The sequence below is a fragment of the Typopeltis vanoorti genome, chromosome 2 (genome assembly GCF_054136105.1).
Source record: "Typopeltis vanoorti isolate ZY-2024b chromosome 2, IOZ_Tvanoo_1.0, whole genome shotgun sequence".
NCBI lineage: Eukaryota > Metazoa > Arthropoda > Arachnida > Uropygi > Thelyphonidae > Typopeltis > Typopeltis vanoorti.
In genome coordinates, this window is record NC_143550.1 from 160,638,170 (window position 1) to 160,656,696 (window position 18,527).

The following is an 18,527-nucleotide window of genomic DNA, read 5'->3' on the forward strand; positions in this document are numbered from 1 at the left end:
AAATACGGATTCCCTCAGGCGTAGCGATATCTGGGAAGGCTTTTATAATAGCAACTTAATTCAGTTGATATTGCTTTTCAATTTTTGAGTATTTCAATGGTAGGCATGTTAATGTTTTCCAGTTTAGTGTCTGGGTCAAGAGGTCTCCTATGATTCTTATTCCTGCCCAGTTCCATGTAGGGAAAAGGAAGGGCTGGCCAGTTGTGAGACTTGCTATGTTTCTGTTCGAAAACAGTGGTTCTGTTAATGAAGCTGACTCTGTTGATCCTGTCAGTGTGTGTGTGATGAAGTTCTGTATTTTTCCACCGCTGTAGAGCATCTTTGTAAAAATGATGTAGTTTATGAGGTGGTGGTGGTGGTACAGAACTGGCCATTCAGAGGATTGTGTAAAGTGTAAGTCTTCTGGTTGATGATTTCATGATGTAATCGAAGGTGGTTACATAAGCATGATTGGACTGAAGTGTCTTTAGGAGAAGGATTATCTTGAAGGATGTGATCTTGTTTGAAGGGTAATCAGGCTTTGACCTTCCTTATTGAGTGGCTTGCAGAGTTCAGAGTATGTTGTCCAGTTAGTATTGTTCCAGAGGAAACGTTTCATTGCCTTTTGAATGTGATGGCGAAAGTCTTCAGAGGGTGTTAGTACCTTGAGGGTATGCCATAGCACACTCGCAGCTAGCTGGTTAATTATTACGATTCTTCCTCTAAGTGAAGACATTGAACGAATGCTGTTCCATTTTCCTAGCACTTGTTTAAATCCGTTGTGTAGCTGTGTCCAGTTCAGTGCATTATATATTTTGTTATTGTCAAGGTGTACACTTAAGTATGTTTGTCCTTCATTTGTCCAGGTACATTCAATCGGAGAATCAGCTCTGGCCTTCCATCTGCCTGACCACAAACCAGTGGTTTTTGCAGAATTTAATTTGGTCCCTGAGGCTTGTGCATATAGTCTGTGTGTGCTTCATTGGTTACTGTCATTTCTTCGTCATTACGGATTATTACTGTGACGTCATCAGCATATTGATGTGGCTCTGTTATGCGGGTTCGTTTGGAGATGATGGTGTCGTGTACTCTTTTTAAGAAGGGCTCTATGGCCAGTGTGTATAATTGTCCAGAGAGAGGACATCCTTGCTTGATCTCTCGCGAGTATGGCAAAGTGCGGTGAGCCTGTTGTTAATTTTTAAACAGAAGAGTGCATCTCTGTATAGCAATTGCACTGTTTCAATGATGAGAGGGCCATAACCGAATGCTTTTAGGACTTCATAAAGGTACTCGTGCTCTGTCCTGTCGAAAGCCTCCTAGCAAAAATGAAGACCTAGCACTGTGATGAGTGCTAGGTCTTCATTTTATCTGTTTGCGATGTCGATGAGATCTCTTATTAAATGGAGGTTATCATGTATTGATCTTCCAGGAACAGAATAAGTTTGATATCAGCCAATAACTTCAGGCAGTGTTGACTTTAGTCGGTTTGCAATAACTTGAGAAATGATTTTGCAATCTGTATCGATTAGTGAGATTGGACGCCAGTTTCGAATATCTGTGTGGTCTCCTTTCTTTGGTATCAATCGTGCTACTGAGGTCATGACGGATTCTGGAAGCCCATCGAGGTAGGCTTCTTGCAGTTTTAAGGAGAAGTGGTTCCAGTTGATTCCAGAGACTTGGAAAAACTCTGTTGTGAGACCATCAAGGATAGGAGTTGTTCTTTGGCAAGGATGTGCATACAATTTTCAATTTCTCTAGAGTGATTGGATTTTCTAAGTGATTCCGATCTGTTGCAGAGATTCTTTTTGTTTCTTTCAGTATTTCGTGAATGGCGTGAAGGGATGTTCCTCTAGAGTTGTATGCATTCTTGTAGTATTGTAGGGTTTCAGAAGTGATTTTACTTGGATCTTCTGTGATGCTGCCATCTTGAAATCAAGTAGTGGAGATGCAGTTTGCTGCCTGGTATTTTTTTCCAAAGAGAAAAAATATTTTGTGGGTGCATCTAAGAAATTTATTTGTGTATGTCGCGATCTAAGTAGGGCACCCTTTGCGGATACTTGTAAGTGTCCTTGCGTGGCTTGGAGAGCTGAATTATATTCAGGGCTTTCTTCTGGTAGATACTGGAGTTGTTCTCGGATGCTAATGTTTCTCTCTTGATTCTTCTGGTGACTGTGGATCTGCTTAAAGGATTTTATTCGTGATTTTCAGTGGGGCCACCATGTTTTCATTGGTTCTGAATTCCCTTTCGAGTGAGTGAGGTTACTTATTAAAGCCTGAGTTTTTATTATATAATCTGAATCTTTCAGAAGGGTATTGTTGAAGATCCAGTAGGCACTTCCTGATTTCGATGCTTCCAAAGATAATGAAAGGTGAAGCTTTATGAAGCATTGATCTGAGATGTAGGAAGGAATATGTGAGATGTTTCTAACTAGAAGAACAGTGTGTTTGGAGATGTAGTATCTATCCAGTCGAGCTTGGTAGAGAGGCCTATGAGTTACTGTAATTGCTGACCTCCATGTATAGAACCCCTTATCTGGATGCTGATGCTGAAAGACATCAATGAATTCATTATCGTTTACTAGTGTTTGAAGTTGGTTTATTAATGGGCACCGATGTTCAGCACATTGAAGTCCGTCTTTTTCTTGGTCAAGAGTGCAGTTAAAGTCTCCAACTATTATTATATGTTCTTGGTCAATACTAGAAAGATGGTTTTGAACGAAGTCCAAGATTTGTGATGCCAGAACATCCTGCTGTGGTATGTAGATATTGAACAGATGCAGGGTATTATGATTGCATACATGGCGTATCTTGGTATATCTGCAATCACTTTAAGTTTGTAGGGAGGGGAATTGATGATGTACACCTAAGCTAACCCCTGCTCCATGGTGTTGTTGGGTTGCAGAGTGATGTAAGTCATGCCACTCTGCCCATTTTCTAGATAAATTGGATGAGGAGCTGATACTTGTTTCTTGCAGAAGTATTAGGTCTATATGGTATTCATGTACCTGGTCAAGGACTATCCTATTGTGTAAAACAGGCACATCCTCTTGCGAGAGAAAAACGGGCTCGACAACATTATGTTTATGAAAGTTTGATTGTAAGTTGAATTTAAAATTGGTTCATGTATTGTGCTTGTAGCCCATTAATTAGGTAGTAGATTCGCTTACTCCTGTTAACCTCCACTCTGCTCTTTTTACATTTCAATTTCGAGTGTAGATCCTGAAGTTGAGATATTAGTTCTTGAATTTTTGTGGTATATTTAAGGGCAGTAGTTAATTTGTGAGGGGAGCCTCGCACTTTTTGTTTGAACGATGACAGCTGCTTTACGATTAGGGGACGGTCTGTGTGGGGAAGTTCCCCCTCAGCTTCTTCCTCTTCTAAGTCGTCGTGTGGAAGTACAGTTTCCTCATCGTCTGGAAACTCTGTTCCTCCTTTGATGGCTGCAGGTGATAAAAAGCCATTCTGATTATTTTCTTCTATCAAACAAGGTTTTGAATTAGTGGGAACCTGGGTTGGTGATTCTGATTGTTGTGTCTGGGTATTGCTTATAATTAGTTCGTCCTGGTCATCTCTGTTAGGAGGGTGAACAAACAGCATGAAAACACGGATTGTTAAGTGTTGCTTAATCTGCGACTTCGTTATCAGAGCTTTGGATCTCATTACTCTTCAGGCATTCCAGAGCGACGTGAATCTTGTCTTTTCCAGTTCGGGGATTTTCTTGGCTCTGAAATTCGTGATGAATGGGGAGAGGATTTTCGGTTTACTTTTTCCTATGTTTTGATTTTCTTCATGTACGATGTTGTTCTGTTCAATTGGTTTGCTATTCTGGACTGGAATATTTGTTGATGAATTGTTGGAAATATAAGGACAGTGTTTCCTAATGTGACACTCTTCATGACAGAAGAAGCACTGTGATGAGAAGGGTAAGTAGAAAGTATAGGTGATTCCATTTATGATCGTGTTGATTAACTTTGACAAGTTGTGATGTGTCGTTGTTTGGAAAGTGCATTACTGCCTGTCTTCGGAAGCTTTTCACATGGGCGAATTCGGGCTTTTTCGTGGCTGCTGACAATGTGCTTATTTTTCCTGTGACAGAACAATAGCTTAATAATATGGATCTGATGAGTTGATGGAGAATTTCAGGGGGGAGCGTTTGATACCGTTACTTTTGTCGGGACCAGAGCTATTGGAACTGCTTCGAAGTGATAATCGCCAATATCGACGTCTTTTTGCAGTACTGTTTGTGCCCATGAGATGAGACTGAAATACACCTGCAGAATACCAGCTACAAGAGGCGTCAGTGATGTTTTTTGCGGGTATAATTTTGGCGATGGCCGTCAGATACTCTTCTACTGCTATGTTTTCTTTGTGGCGAAAATAACAATTTCATTTTCTCGGGAAATGATGTTAGTAACAGTGGTAGTTGTTTTTGCGTTAATCGGTTTACTGCTGGCTGTTGTGACATTGGTGTGTGAAATGTGTTTTGGGGGATGATAGGATATTTCCATTAGATACAACATTAGCATAAGATTTTGAATTGACTGGCCTGTTTTCCTGTGGCTATATCATCTGTGAACTTTGCTCTTCCTTCAGGGTCCGAAGTCGTAGGGGGGGGGTCTTTGTTTTGCTGAGTCAGTGGTAGTACAGGAATGTGCAGTTGCCATGGCAGGTAATCCTTCGCCGGCGATAGCGGCAAGTGAGGAGTCCAGCTATTGCAGGTTGGGAAGAAGGAATTATGGCGTCGAAGTTGAAGTCATATAGTAACTCATACAGCAGGAAAAGGAAACTGTCATAAATCACTTATCAATACACTTACGCGTACACAACTGGTATGAGTGGATAGCTCTCAGATCGTATAAAAGGTGGAAAAAGGCAGGAGCGATATAAACGCACGTGCAATTTTCGGGTATCTGGTAAGAGTAAGGTAAGACTGGTAAGAGTATATATTATGGGTATGTATAGAATTCGTGTTTTCTGTAGATGCTTTGCATATTGTTTATTTATAAAAATGCAATGTAAAGTGAATGAAAGTAAGCTAAAAATCAGGGCACCATAAGGGAGATGTATCGGACATTCCTACGGTGAAATAGATCCAAATATCGCATTGAAATAAGAATGGAACATTGATGTCCAAAAGACCAACTGTTGTCAACATTTTGATTTTCAATAACCAGTTATAAATCATCATGCTTATCTAAGAAGCAGCAACGTGTGAAAGATAATTAGAAAGACAGAATATATGAGTTTACAGTTGTGGCGGCTAGATGAGCCGCCACTACCAGGCGGCTCATCTAGCGAGCTCCTCTTTTTTATTTATTTCTTTTGATAAGTGTTACGTTCGTTTTAGTAACAGAGCTTTAATAGTCTGAATTCAATTTTATAGTAAAAAAAAAAAAAAAAAACCAAAGTTCTTATTCAAAATTTTAAATTTTGCGTTTACTTAAAAAAAAGAAGAAAAAAAAAAAACTCCGGTGAAATCAGCCTACTGCTCTGACAATTGAACTATCGATAGATCCGGATGGATTCACAGAAGAGGTCGTATTCTAATTATTCTTTTTAGGTGTCAGTTTATCTTGTGCAAATATGTTCATGATATTTTAAAATAGTCCAGAGAATTGAATAATAATCTATCGCGATTATATAGTTGTTGTTTTTTTCAATTGAAGGTGAGCTAGCCGATCTCGTACGGAGGTAGCAGGGTTTTTCATCCTGCATACAGACAAATCGGCCTTCAGAACACACGAAATTTACAAACAAAAATAATACTGTTGTGGTGTATATGGGCGGTAGATGATGTAGGTGATGATGGTAGTGGTGGTTCGCTGTAGTTGGCGAATTAAGTGGTGAAGACGGAGAGTTGCAGAGTAGGTGTTCTCCCTCGATGAGTCTTTGGACTTCTTGGAGGTGTCACGTAATAATAAGAATATCCCAAATGATGTGGGAGTTGAGAGAAACTTTAGCCAATCTGATGAGTATCAAAGCAAAATAATGATTATCGCAACGAGTAATTAAATTTTATGTATAAATTTGCGGATCTGCGAAGGTTTATTTTTCATGTATACCACCAGATGGCATTAGTCGCCATATCCAGAAAGATCTTTGCATGTGAATTTAAAACGGAGTGCATTGTTGATGTCAGTTATAAATTTCTTATAAAAATAAATCTTCAGTATTAAATTCTAAGTTGGAAGAAGAAAAATTCTCATTTAACGAGTTTCCATTTCCCGTTATGGAACAAATTATAATAAAAAGTCGTTATGGAGCCTAAGGATCTACTACATGTAAACAGACTGTTTCTGATGAATATGTTATTATTCTAGTCTGTTCATTTCACAGATCTTTAAGTGGCTGAGAAGAATTATGCGTCTATAGAATCAGAATATTATTAAAAATGAATTGCAAACTTTGTTCTCCGAAAATGGGGAATCGAGTATCCTGTGTTTTTATACAGTCCATAACGATAATGAAACCTAAATCGTTAACACTAGTACAACGGTTGGCAAATTTTGGATGTGAATATTAAGCATTTATAAGTACAGCATACAAAATAAAGCTTCAATGACTACTGAATATGTACAAGATTACTAAAAATTCATAATTTTTTAATTAATCTGTGTTCGTTCCACCAGATGGCTCCTCCATCGGGTATACTAAACTAGACTTCTGAGAAATTTAAATCGGACTTTTATTTGTTTATTTTGAAATAAGTTCTCCTTTATTGTGGACATAATTAATTATAAATTCACCTTTGGGTATATAAAAATCGCTGAATCTGTGATTCAGATTGTTCAGTTAGGTCATGCATTCCAGAGCCGAATGGAATGCATGACCATTTATTCATTGGATAACTGTTACGTACATCTCCACTCCATCGCTCTGCCAACTTCGACTTTTTACAATTATATACAGATAGAAATATTATATTCAATATTTACATCATATGTCGATTTCATCTTTGTACAATAACAATCTTGTACACTCTGTACCGGATTAACATAGTGTTTGTTTTCGTACAGTTTCTACTCAGTTTACTATGTTCAGGTTTTCTTTACAATAAACCTGTTTTATTCCTTCAAGGCCTTTAGTCGGGTATTTTTTAAACTGCTCACAGTGCTTCACTTAGATCCTAAAGTCCTTTCTTTACAATATGAGCAGTTACTTTTTGTTTCCCCTACACACGATATGCCAACTAACCTATCTTTAATTTTTCACTTTTATTTTACTAACAACTGTAACAATTATTTCCATCGTAATGAATTATATATACATCAAAATAAGATTGTTATTCGATCATTTATGGGGAAAATTCATCTGCACTCTATTGTTTATTTCAATAATTCATGGTAAATTACATATACATACCATATGTCATCATCATCATCATCATCATGCGTATCAAGGATTTAGGCCTAGCATGGCCTGTTCTTCCGGCCTTAGAAGTCATCGTTGAATCGTTTAAGAGGTCGTCCTGGTTTTCTTTTTCCTAATGGCTTGTACTTTAAGGCTTGTTTTGGTAATCTTTCTGTTTTCATTCTTTGAACGTGTTCCATCCATTTATGTTTATATTTTTTAATTTTTTCTATTACTGGTTCTTGGTTTAATTCTTTCATAATTTCTTCATTTCTTTTGTGATCAAATAGGGTATACTTTGCAGTTTTTCTCATAAACTTCATTTCTGTTGTTATTAATGTTTGTTTGTCTTTTTGTTTTTTTGTCCAGATTTCGCTTCCATACATTATGACTGGTAGGGCTAATGTATTGTATACTTTTAGTCTGGTTACATACCATATGTATATTACTTATTAATAATTTTTGGCAATCAAAAATTATTACGTAAGAGACAAATATAGACGAGTATAGAGCCGAAAGACCTCATTTTAGCATAGTTAAGGATATTATGTATGCCAAAGGCTGAATCCATAATACCTCCATTAATATGGAGGGTATTATGGATCCAGCCATATTTTAAATAACCAAATATAAGAAAGAAACTTAAGAGTCGAACATTTACCAGGGAGTTTATGAGAATATGATCTTCGACATCTGAGTTGCCTTGGTTTGTACTACTTAAAAGACACATTCTATGCAGAGAAGCCTGTGTGTTTATCTTTTATTAGTGCTTATATTAGATTTCACTGGTCTGAAGACTGTTTCGAATTGTTGGTTCTCATCAGAGAGGCCAAAGTCCAGAGTAGTAGCACCTTCTCATTCGGTCTGATATATATTTAATGAATCTCCTCAAAATTACGAAAGTGGATTAAGGATTTGATAATCTTTTCCTCTGGAGACCAAATGTGATACTTTAGCAAGCTCTTTCAGTACTTTCTATAAGCACTGAACGCACTACCAACCATGCTAGCAAGTGTGAGTCATTTCCAATTGGAAGAAAAGAGAAATGATGCCGAAATAGACTTAAAAAGACGAAAGTGAAATAGACTTCGACAATGTCATCGACGATTTTGCGAACAGAAAAGCAAGAAAAATAACATTTTAGAATGTTGGAATTAAAGTTTTACTTCAAAAACAAACATAGTGTTTTTAATTTATTTCTCTATACGTCATTTTGACTTTTCGTAATTTTTTTAAAAACCTAAATACGAATTACCAACATTTCGGGAAAACTGTGCCATTTATAACATAATAAATCTAAAAGCATGTTTTGAATATACAGTATATGGAAACATAATTAACTAAATTGGAAGTAAACGATTAAGAGTGTATCATCATTGAACAAAGTTTTAATTTTTATTAAACAAATAAATAATATGATATAATTACGTTACTTTTAATGAGATGGTTGAGCTTCGCGAACCCACAGAAATTCTTATAAAAGGTATTCGGAAAATGTTTCAAAATTCGGTTTCAGATTTTTGAGGTGGTCACAAACTCTTTCCAGAAACTTGGAATCGACAAAAATATCATTTTCCACTAAAAAAAAAAAAAATCCAATGTTGGAAAAGGTGCAACTTGTCTGTTTTTTACATAACTAATACATAAAACCAGTTTTTTCTCGAATGCCTTTATTTCGTCGTAGGCATCAAGAACAGTTGAAGAATTTCCCTGAAGGGAGAGATTTAGTTCATTTAATTTCGAAAAAAATATCTGAAAGATAGGATAGTGTTGATAATCCATGCTTCGTCAACAAGGAGTGATGCAAAATCAGAATTACGTTCATTTACAAACAATAAAACTTCGCGCCTTAATTGAAATAACCTTGTTAGTACTTTGCCCTGGAAAGCCAGCAAATTTCAGAATGAAGCAAATGTTGTTTGTATATATTCACTGACCATTTCATCGCGGAGTACTGAAAATAACCTGTTATTTAACAGTCGAGCATTAATAAAATTAACTAGCTTTACACCGTTATATAGCACAGTTTTAAATTCTGGTGGCATTCCTTTGGAAGCTAACGCTTCCCTATGTATGAAACAATATACCCAATTCATATCCGGAGCTACTTCTTTGACCACAGAAACAACCTCACAATGCCTGCCTGTAAGAGCGCGTGCTCCATCCGAACAGAAGCCAATACATTTTTCCCATTGGATCCCTTTGTGTATTATGTAATTATTGAGAGTGTGAAATATTTCTTCTCCAGTTGTTCGGGATGACAAAGTTCTACAAAAGAGAATATCATCATGAATGTTGTTATCATGCGCATCACTTGCAACATCAGTAGTCTCTTCTATTTGTAACGCATAATAAGAGCTCTTCTTAACACTTTCATTGCCAAGCTGAAAATTGGAATTTCGTGTGGTGGCCAATTTTTTTTTAATTTTTTTTATTTAGTTAACGACGTCCACGCGATAACGCGTGATCGGCCGTTTGGTGAGAACTCGCATCGCGCGATATCGCGTGATTGGCAATGAACGTGTTAACTCTTTCGATTAACTGGGATTCTATGTCATCTGCTATATCATTAATTCTGCGACCGAGAGTGTCATTTGAAAGAGGAATCAAATCAACATCTTTTAGTAACTTGTTGTCAAACATCGTTTTTACCACATCTTTTATAGCTATAAGCAGTAAATTTTCTGTCATACGGATTGGACTGGATCGGATTGTTTTGAATTATACCCGACACAAGAGTTAGCTGACTCGGCTGTATTATGTATGTTAATTGTGTGTATTGTTCGAGCCGGTTTGCCTATTTATGCTGGATGAAAAGCTCGAATTTCTGGGAGAAAAATCCCTCTATCTTGGTATGAAACTAACTAACTCACCTTCAGTTGAAAAGCCCTTATAAAGATGCTTCAATTCCCATTCGGCTCCTTCAAATTAAAGGATATTGCCAATATTCTCATGAGGAGATCAACATTACATTTTCATTCGACTGCAAAAAAAAAAACGCACGAACCAGAGAACACATTCCTGTATGCTTGGATGGACACGGAAGACTGTAGCAAATAGGATTAATCCCTTATCACACCATTAATTACATTTACGAGGATCATTTCGAAAATTTTGCACACTGTACTTCTGTTGATAAGCCAGGTTTATGTAACAATACATTTACTAGCACTCAATAGAATGCCCACCGTTTGGTTAAGTCTTGTATTCCTGTCTGCAAACTTTTTTCTTTTGCATCCTCTGTCCAAAAAGAAACCGAACTTTTTTCGAAAATTGAAGAAACTAGTGGCGCCACCTGCTGTATCTTTTCGTTGTCGAAAGCGGCAACCTTCATTAGTGTTGTTTCAACTGTTTATGACATTTGTTTCATTTGAACCCGAGTTATAGTGCCAAGAGTGACAGTGTATTTTGACAAACGGTCGGTCGTCACGATATTCATGCCGTACGCGACAAATTATCGCTATCAATCGCTTCAAAACTTCGAGATAAAACTCACCATTGGCCCTTTGGCCAGGCGGAACGAATTCTTTGTGGATAATACCCTTGGAATCGTAGAAACAAATCAGCATTGTCTTCACTTTTGACTTCTCCAAACGACTTTTTTTTTTGCGGATGCCTCTCTTCTGGTGGTCTCCACTCAGCACTCTGGAGCTTTGTTTCGGGCTCATACTCAAAACACCAATAACGATCGTTTCAAGGAAGTTTGAGTCCTTACGAGTAGTTTTAATGAGGTTCTTGCAGTGTTCAATTCCATACATTTTTTTGGTCGTAGGTCACCTTGTGGGGAAAACAAATTGCGAATTCAATTTACGAAGCCCCAAACGCTCGTTCAACAATTGATTTTGGAATCCCCAATTCATCTTCAATCAATCTCATGAACAATTTCGGGTTTTCTTTGATGAAATCACACACTATTTGGATGTTAACTTCGCTCAGTCCAGTTTATGGACGGCCCGGCTTTTCGTTGTCCTCAAGCGTCTCATGACCACTTTGAAATAGCTTAAAACGCTCGTAAACTTGAGTAAGGGATAAGCATTCATCACCGTATGTTTTTTGAAGCATTTGATGCGTTTCGGTAAAACTTTTACCAAGTTTAACACAAAAGTCAATCGCAGCTCTCTGTTTGAAACTCATTTTCCGACCGTTCGTCAAAACACAGTCACGATTCGCACTATATCTCGGGCTTCTAATGAAACAAATGTCATAAACAGTTGACCCAACACTAATGAAGGTTGCCGCTTTCGACAACAGAAAGATACAACAGGTAGTACAGGTCGCGCCACTAGTTTCTTCTATTTTCGAAAAGTTCGGTTTCTTTTTCGACAGAAGGTGTAGTTCACTTCAACAGAAACTCGTCACTGGTAGTAAAGCGTTTCCCACGGAGTATCTGAGGACTTATGTTAGGCCTGTACGAGAGGGAGAGGAAATGAGATACTTCTCGTGGAACACATGACCTTGCCTTGTCATGCGTATTGAAGATTCCGTCCTCGATATCCCACCTGAGTCTGACTTACAATTAAAGTGAAGTGGAAAGTCTTACGTCTTCCTGCTGTGTAGTGTACAGAACTTTTAAAATAACTCTCTTATGTGAAGACAGGTTGCTTGACCTTGACAAGGCCAAGGGGACCTAATAATAAAAGAAAATGGGACAGCGTTATTTTGATTCAAATAAGATCCACGTACAAAGTGCTGAGTTCTTGTAGAAAACAAGAATTTCAGAATGAAAGAAAAAGGAACACACTCTTTACAGTTTTTTTTCTTTTCTTAATTCGTTAGAAAATGCTTAATTATTTGCGCGGTAATCTCGTTAACGAAGAATGCAGGAAGATAAAATTCAAATGAGAACATCGAATTGTTATGCGGGAATTCTGATGAAGAAATGCACACAGAGTTCACAATTCCTCTAAATCAATTAGTTGAAATTTATGAGAGGAAAAAAAAATCATTTTTTCCCTAAATAGTTGTTTCAGTGTTTTCGAAGCACTCACTCCGAATAGATTCGGTCAACAGAGTCTAATCCTCCAGCGAGCATCGTAGCAGTGGATGATATCGGGAGGAAAATCATCTTTCACTTAATGAATTTCGCAAAGTTGGTTTAGGAATGGAAAGGGAACAGGCAACTAAGGAATTGTTATTAATATATTTTTAAACATTTCCTGTTTTTAACATAATTTATTTTTTTGAGCAATCATATTATAACTGTATTATATTTTAAAAATAAAAAAATAATTACACGTTTCTTAATTAATTGATGGAATAGGCAAAGGAAACATTTAATTAATAATTTAGTCAAATCACCGAAATATTCGTAAATCTGAAAGTTTGCCTTTTATGGCAGAATCCTTGATTTTGATCAAGATTCGATCGGAGGCCTTCTAACATAGTTCAGACATACTAGAAATGATCTTAACTTCACTCCACTACAGTAATTTTTGGCTGTCTGATGATTGGTGTTGAACTACGCAGTAGCTCTCTTGTTGAGTGATTCAGGACGAAGGTCGAACAGGAAACAAACGCTAAATCCAAAGAAGTAGGGTTGACAAAAAGAACCAGTTTCTATACTTAGAACAAGGTATGGAGCAGATAACCGTGGCCGTCGATAGCTCAGTTGGCAGAGCGGTGGACTGTAGAGGATTATTACGGTTATCCATAGGTCGCTGGTTCGACTCCGGCTCGACGGAATTATTCTTTTTTTTTTTTTTAAAAAAAACCCTAAAACAATCTGACTGAGTAATCTAAATCAGAGCTTCAATTCAATATTCCATAAAATTATTTTAGATTTTTTTTAGATCTTTAAAAATAAGTAAATCAAATTTAAAAGTTCTCAAAAATATACTTAGAATATCCTGATAGCGCGGCCATCTAGTGGGACTAACTGGAATTAATTTAAAAATTACAAACCCACAGGTGTCCTTAGAATATTTAGTCTTTTAAGACAATGGTTGCACACTGGCGACGAAAATCATGTACCAACTAAAGAATTTCACAAATAGACATGTTCGAACCCACAGCTTGTCACTTACCTTCCATGATCTTTTTTTAAGAGTTGGGCTGTGTACGGAGGACTTTGAACGTGAAAATAAAAATTTTCTGCACTCACCCTGACTCTTGCTACAACTTTGGCCAGACATAATATCCTAGCAGTGCAACCTCATCAACATTAAAATAAATAAACGCATATTAACTTTCTTCTTCCTCAACTTAAAGAATTTTACAACCACGCTTTGCACGTACAGAATTAAGAAATATAGTTTTAATTTCAAAACAAAACTTTTTTTTAAAATACAGTGAAACAAAATTCCCAATTAACCTTGCACAGAGATTCATATTACAGGATATCACATAAACATCTAAATTAACCCAATATAATATAATTTGTTATATTATATTGATGATAAATGATTAATAATCATTTATGTATTAAGTGATCGAGTCTTCAAGCAGTGTCTTCCAAAATAAAAACCTTTCATTTACAAAAAAGAAACACAAATATAATACAGCGTCAAATCAACTACGTTACTCTGAAAACCGAAACAAATGTGTCCACGCAAAATGAGTCTACTTTGAGGGATCTTATCTTCAGACTTTGGAAGCGCAAGTTTTGATTTTCACAGCTTTAGTTCTATACTTTTTTATTAGACTCCTTTTTTGTGGGGGGGGGGGGGGGTAGACGAAATTGTGCCACATTTTATATACTATTAAATGAAACAAAACCTTACAGCTCGAAGATTCAGTCTGATGACTCGCCGTGCAAATGTAAACCATCCCTTAAAACTTTGTGCCCGTGTTCAAACTTGTGATGAGTGGACTCCCATCTTGCTGGTCATTTGATGTCTCCTACAGAATTCCACGGAACACTGAAATAGTTTTTGAAATAGTTATTCTCAGAAGTTCCAAGAGCTTTAGCTCGTGGAACTTCTGAGATAGTGAGCGATATTCATCTTAAAGAAGATATTGCTTCAAATTAAAAAAAAAAAAAACACAATTCGTTTGGTAACGAGTTCACAGAGTCTAAAATCTGAGAGCTCTTGTCAAGTGAATTTAATGAGCGTACTCACTTAACCTTTCGATCTCAGAAAAGTCATGGGTTCTGTCTTGTAAATAACCCAAAGAGATCTTTTCCCTGACGGATTTTATACATTTAAAAAAAAACTTACTAAAGAACGATTAAAAAACATTCGGAAATCGTGCTAAAATATATATCTATATTTGCGGTTGAAATAATATTTTGGCCTGTGATAGACATTCCTAGATTCTGGGTAACTTACGGTAGCTAAGAGTTAATGTCAGGTGTCAAGGAGAGTGTATGATGGCACATATTTGCAGAATAATAATAATAATAATAATAATAATAATAATATCAGGAAACGGTATATCCACAACAACAACAACAACAACAATAAAAAAAAATACACATCGTTTGTACATCAAAATACACTTTAACCGCACTGTTTTATTCTAGATATATTTGGTTAGGTCAGCTGGTTATGTTTCGGATCATCCCAAATTAGGGTTGGCAGCTGTGTCCTTTTGGATCGGTGACTTTAGTTTCTCCGGTCCGAAAATTTTTGTTTGTCTTTATGCAAGACATATCGGATATACTTTCTTCAAGTTTTTAAACTTTTAAATCCGCAGTACGAGATTGAAATCATATCACACCGTGTGGTTCGGTTTGGTGTATTTGGATTTACAGCCGACTCAAGTTATGAGGCCCGTATGTTATGTCTGTTTATCGAGGAGTGTGTTCTAATGGCAGTCCTGCTTTGAGAAGCAAAAAAAAAAAAAAAAAAAACCTGCCACTCATCCCGTGTTCTGTCCGCTCATTGTTTGATATGTGAATTATTTTCTTAATTCAAGTATAATTTTGTTTTATTACTACTATATATATATATATATATATATATATATATATATATGCAAGTCGAAATATTTTTTAAATACTTTTAAAAAAATATTTACTTTATTTACCTTACTTGTATGCCGAATACTTATTTTTTTAGTTAGAGAAATAAAAATAATTTAATATTTATTTTACATACTTTTATATATAACATTTATTTGGTTTGTTGGTATTTTGTTTATCGAAATAAAAATTCGAAAAAAAAAATATAAATGAAGTTTTAACACTCCCCCGAGATATAAATCTCCAGCCCGTTTCCTGAAAAGGTTGGTAACTCTATCCCAGTGATGCAAAGGTTATTTTCGTGGATTTAGTTAGCCTAGGAAAGAAATCTTTATTTAATTCCTCCTGGGACGAAAAGCAATTTTCTGGACTTTTAAAATAGAGCTATTGTAGCCATTCTACAGAAAATTCACCCATTTCTAAATAAGAAAACCGTTTACAGACATGACATATGACACGACACTGATAGTCTTGCCATCGATTGGCCAAAAATAACGGACCGAAAGATCAAACAGGTGAAGTGAATAACAGAGTTGTATTATGTGTGTGTGCTCTGAATCCGATGCTCGATTTGTCCTTATCGAATATTGAAGGTACATTTTAATGTTATTTCATTATTATTATTATTTAATCACCCCACGCACGAGAGGTCTCAAGAACTGTAACAGGACAGTGTTGTGCGTGGGCGAGCGATTACAGAGAAGAAAGAAATCCGTTCATGTGCTGATTAAAATACATTTAAAAACTACATACCATTCGTATACCCGTGCAGTTGATTTACTACTACAAATTCCTTTAGATCATGAATGAAAATATTTGGATAATATTCAAACACAGTGCAGCAATAGTACCTACATTTCTTGTCAGATTAATGGTAAAGAAAAAAAAAATAATACTATAATTATAGAAAACCACAACGTCAGATTCTCACATCCACGCAGAAAGCATAAAATGAGTGTTCCTCTGATTGGCAACCGAAGGTAGCATTTTAAAATGTCAAAACCCTGCTTTTTTAAAAAATTAGCTCTCTCTATATATATACACACACACAAAAAATGATAGTCGAACGTTTTTAGTATAAAATAGGTGACACGAATTTGAGTAAGTTTAGTGTAAAAAAAAGACAAGGTCTCGACCTCTTTTCACAATCCTGACAGTCACCAGACCAAACTCGGTAAGTCTTTGTGATTCAATTTGTTTACAGTAATGTTACTGGGTTTCTGACCTATGGCATCTGTTGTCGATCCTTCATGATAATGCTCTATCATATTAGGCACATTTCATTGTCTTAATTGCAATTTCCTCGTTGGATTTTAAATATGAGACACTGAAGCAAATCAGTTGCGTATTAAGGGATTTAAAAACTGCGCTTACAGCGGAACCGGAAAATATAAGCTATGAACACCAACAGTGCTTACATAAAATGTAACAATTTCTTATTATAAATATATTAAATTTGACAAGTTCGAATTTAAAACTGTGATTGAAATAAATGTCGCAATTCAATACTGTGTAGCTAATCGCTGTGATTTCGGATCCCTGGAATGAATCGTTGAATTGTCATTCGTTTATGATTCCTGTAAACGAATGACATATATATATATAAATATACTGTATTTACTCGAATATAACTCTAACTTTTTTCCCAAAATTAAAGCTAAAAAATCGTGCTGCGAGATACGTGCGGGAATTTTCGGAAACAAACTGAAAATGGTGCGACTTACCAAGAAGCTCCTACTTGAGCTTCTTGGTAAGTCGCATTAGTCTTGTTAAGTCAATTAGTCTTGGTAAGACTAATTGAGCAACCAAATAACGTACTTGCTCTCTGTGCAACAGGCTGTGGTTCGTTTGAGACAGTGTTTCTCAAAATGTGGTACGCGTACCCCCGCGGGAACGCGAAAGGTCGTTAGCGGATACGTGGCAGTTTTCGGCTATGCATAATTAAAGGAGTCATTATATTTTTCAACAAACAGTGCAATTAGAGACAACCGGATAAAACGGCACTAACTAATGAATCGCATCCCCTCTCTAACAGAAACTGCTTTATAGACCAAGCGAAACCATATGTTGCCGGTGCAGCATATGGTTTTGCTTGATACCACCTCCGTCGTTAACGTGTTAAAACTAAGAAATATATGGTGAATGTGTTTCAGATATTATGGAATTTGGTTGAAGGGAATTAGCATTTCAACTCAACTGCTAAAATGCTAATTTGTCTTTGGTTCGCGCGATCTTTTGTTAATACCGCATCAATCATATGCAGTTCTTCGCTGCTCTACGTATCTCAAGTCTTGTGAATTACTGATAATTTTTGCTTGAAATAATGGGAAAGAAGATGACGCTATTTGGATAGATGACTTTGACGATGCACACAAAGAAACTGTTCTCGATGCCAAAAGTAGTGAGAGTGAGTAGGAGCTTCTTGGTAGGTCACACCATTTTCAGTTTTTTTCTGAAAACTTTAGTTTTCGAAAATTCCCGCACGTATCTCGCAACACGATTTTTCAGCTTTAATTTTGGGAAAAAAGTTAGAGTTATATTCGAGTAAATACAGTGTTGTTTTTTTAGCTTTCAAATTCTTACGTGTGGATCATTGGTTAAAGATTGGATTTATGAATCCCCCAAAAGAGAGCAATCTAGCAAATACAAGTAGCTGTAAGCAACAAGAAAACGTTGATATTGCATCTGGATCAAATGAAATTGATAAGAGTGTGTCGTCTGACATCTCTAGAGAACCAAAATTTAAGAATAAATGATATTTTTTGTTTACATGAACATATAAATTCAAATAAAATAGATATTTAATTTTAATTAATTTTTAATTAATTAATTAGGGGATATTTGGTAATAATGAAAATTTAAGAAGGGGTACGCGGATATCGGAAGTTTGAGAAACACTGGTTTAGGATAAACATTCCAATACGGAGCTACACTAATGACCAGCCACGGCATTCTTAAGGGGACGTTATCGTGTGAATTCAGATTTAGGTCAAAATGCGAATCAAATACATCTCTAACTAATCCTATCCAATGGAAATGCTATTATGACGTCACTCTTTTATGCTATGAACACAGTATGTTATTCATACGTATAAATTTGTCTAAAAAATAATGATAATTCCAAATTGGAAATAATAATTTAGAGGATTACTTCAAATGATATATTGGGTTTCGAGATTTAGTTAACTGCCAAATCCATATTCGTGTGTTGATTACTCTGCCCCTTAATAATGACCTCTCTGCAGCGCCATCTTAACTGAACTACCTCAAACCACAATTAGAATACGGTGGCGCC

General features: G+C 36.2%; 1 protein-coding gene and 1 non-coding gene across 2 annotated transcripts in view; one reads left to right on the forward strand and one right to left on the reverse strand.

The window, feature by feature from the left end:
* The window catches only part of LOC150109579 (uncharacterized), a 114,136-nt gene that overhangs the window by 59,855 nt on the left and 35,754 nt on the right, over positions 1-18,527 (reverse strand). The gene's annotated exons all lie outside the window — the stretch shown is intronic.
* On the forward strand, positions 12,923-13,010 carry TRNAY-GUA (transfer RNA tyrosine (anticodon GUA)). Its single transcript is given in 2 exon segments — positions 12,923-12,959; positions 12,975-13,010. It is a non-coding gene; the product is annotated as a tRNA-Tyr (tRNA).